This window comes from Suncus etruscus, chromosome 16 (assembly GCF_024139225.1).
Source record: "Suncus etruscus isolate mSunEtr1 chromosome 16, mSunEtr1.pri.cur, whole genome shotgun sequence".
NCBI lineage: Eukaryota > Metazoa > Chordata > Mammalia > Eulipotyphla > Soricidae > Suncus > Suncus etruscus.
The window spans coordinates 21,292,389-21,295,475 of NC_064863.1; positions in this window are offsets into that span (position 1 = coordinate 21,292,389).

The window sequence follows — 3,087 nt, forward strand, 5'->3', positions numbered from 1 at the left end:
AAATTCCAGCACCATATCCATCACCAGTGTCCCCACTTATCTCTTTCCAAGTTCCTAAGGAACCCCCTTGCCCCACCCCAAACTCAGTTGTATAGCTCATTTCTCCCTTTGTGTTGCCTTTGTTCTTTTTTTGCTCTCTGGCAAAATATATGTAAGTCTCACTTAAAAAATTATTATTCTGGGGCTGGAGCAATAGCACAGTGGTAGGGCCTTGCAGATGGCTGGTCCAGGACGAACCTGGATTCAATCCCTGGCGTTCCATATGGTCTCCCAAGCCAGAAGTGATTTCTAGATGCATAGCCAAGAGTAACCCCTTAGTGTCACTGGGTATTGTCCAAAAAAAAAAAAAAGAAAGAAAGAAAGAAAAGAAAAGAAAAGAACTATTATGCCTTTCCCTTTCCTTCTCACCAACTTTACTCGGCCTGATGATGTCTCTAGCTGCACCCATGTGATGGCATATCACATGATTGTGTTTCTTCTCTGAACTGCAGAGTCTCCAATTGTGTGCATGCAGTGCCACTGCTCTGTGCATCACAATACTTAGTACAACAGCCAAGATAAGGGAACAATCCAATGACAAGTGAGTGAACTAAGAAGGAGCTGGCTTCCTGAGCCTCCTCTGAAGAAATGAGCATGGTCCTTGGCTAGAGCTGCCAGCCCAGCCCCAAAATACAAGTTAGCCAATCACTCGAGAAGCTCTGAAGCAGGGGTCTCAAACTCAATTTACCTGGGGGCTGCAGGAGGCAAAGTCGAAGTGAGTCAAGGCCGCATAAGGGATTTCACAAAAAAAAAAAAAGTCCTCAAACATCATTATTAACAGTTTTAATTATTTCTTCTGAACATGAATAGAACATTGAGTGAAGATCATGAATCATTCTTCTGAATGTGGCCTCTTTTGCCTATTCCTTGCTGCCAGAGACTTAACAGAGCTTCTCACAAATCTGAACCACATTTGGCTTTAGAGAGGAAGCAGTTGAGACCCTCAGTATGGCTTGAAGATGATCATCATTAAGTCTAGACCTGTACTTTGACTTATTGAAGTTCAATGTGCAGAATAACTTTTCACACAAATATGTGCTCCCAAAAAGGCACATGGTGCACTTGAATATTCAGGAAAGTTCAGGGATGCTGGGGGACAATTCTTTCAAAAATTGCCCATGCATGTCTGCTTTTCCACTAATCTCCCTGAACTTGGCTTTGAGATCAGAGTTGCATTGCAGGTCAATGAGCTCCATTTGAAGCACAGGAGGGACAACTTGCACATCAAAGGAAAAGGGGTCCACGAAAATTTGGAAAGTGTTTCTGTGCTTTTTGAAGTCTTCAAATCAAATTCCTTCTCTAGCTTAAAAATAGCATCAACATATTTCTCACCACTGAATGGTATGCCTGCATCCACAAGTTCCTTGCATGCTGGGAAATGACAAAGGTTTGTCTGAGAGCTGGGATTTTCATAACACAAGTTTTGTGGAGAATGCTCTCACGTTGTTATAGGCAGCACTGATAAGCTGCCCTGAGCCTTGTAACAGCTTGTTTAGTACATTCAGCTTATGTGTGATGTCAACAAGAAAAGCTAAGTCCATGAGCCATTTGTGATCACTCAACTCAGAAACAGCATTCCCATCCTTCTCAATGAAGGCTTTCACTTCCTCTCTCAACTCAAAAATCTTTTCAGAACATTTCCCCTGCTGAGCCAACGTACCTCAGTGAAATACAGCACATCTCCACATTCTGACTCCATTTCCTCTAAAAAAGCATGGAACCTCCTGTGCTTTAAGCCCCTGGATCTGATCTGGTTGATGCATTTTACAACAGACATCACATTGTCACACGGCAGGCATTTACTGTAAAGGGCCTACTGATGGATAATGCAGTGAAGAGCAATGGCCTTCTCTACATCCTCCTCTTCAAGTTTTTTTTGAACAAGTGCCACCAGTCCATTTTTCCTCCCTCTCATCAATGGCGCTCCATCGGTTATTATTCCAACAAACCTCTTCCCTGGCAAACCTGCATTCTCAATGGCATCACACAGATGATGAAATATCTCATTAGCAGTGGTCTGGCCATGCATTGAAATTATTGTGAGCAGTTCCTCTGTCAATTCAAAATTGCAATCAACACCACGAACATAAATTGTGAGCTGCGCAGTGTCTGTTATATCTGTGCCCTCATCAAGAGCAACTGAGTATGCATCAAAACATTTGGCTTTCTCTCACAGTTGATGATAAATGTCACTTGACATGTCAGAAATGTGCTCTGCCACAGTGTTGGCAGAAAGGCTGATTTTGCTAAACTGACCTTTCTTTTCCGGACAGATAATACTTGCAACCTGTAACATGCATTTTTAACAAACTCTCCTTCTGGGAATGGTTTCCCTGCCTTAGCAATCATCTCACTAACCATGTAACTAGCTTCGACTGATGCAACATTCTCTTTGGTTGCTTTCTTGAAGAAATCTTGTTGCCTCATTAGACATGCTTTAAGACTGGCAACCCGCTTGGCTCTCTCATTTCCTTGATATTTTGCACATTCCTCAGCATGTTTAGTTGAATAATGGCGTTTCAAGTTGTATTCCTTGTGCACTGCAACTTTCTCTGAGCAAATAAGACATGTGGGGATGCCCTTGTGCTTAACAAAGAAATACTGCGTCTCCCACTTTTCCTGAAATTGTCTGTGATCGTCATCAATCTTTCTCTTCGGGACTGGTGAGGTGGCGCTAGAGGTAAGGTGTCTGCCTTGCAAGCGCTAGCCAAGGAAGGACCGCGGTTCGATCCCCCAGCGTTTCATATGGTCCCCCAAGCCAGGGGCAATTTCTGAGTGCTTAGCCAGGAGTAACCCCTGAGCATCAAACGGGTGTGGCCCCAAAACAAAAAAACAAAAACAAAAAATTTTTTTCTTTTCACTGCAGGCTTTGATGAAGTCATGAAGGTATGACAAAATCTAATTCTGTTAGAAACTTCTCTCCCTTACGCCTCTAATAATGCAAGGGACAGCGGGCAGGAGCAGAGGAAATGTTTTCTGCACTAGGCGAAAGTATTCGCGATTATTAGCTTACCGAATATTCACAATAAAAAATCGCATTAGTAAGAA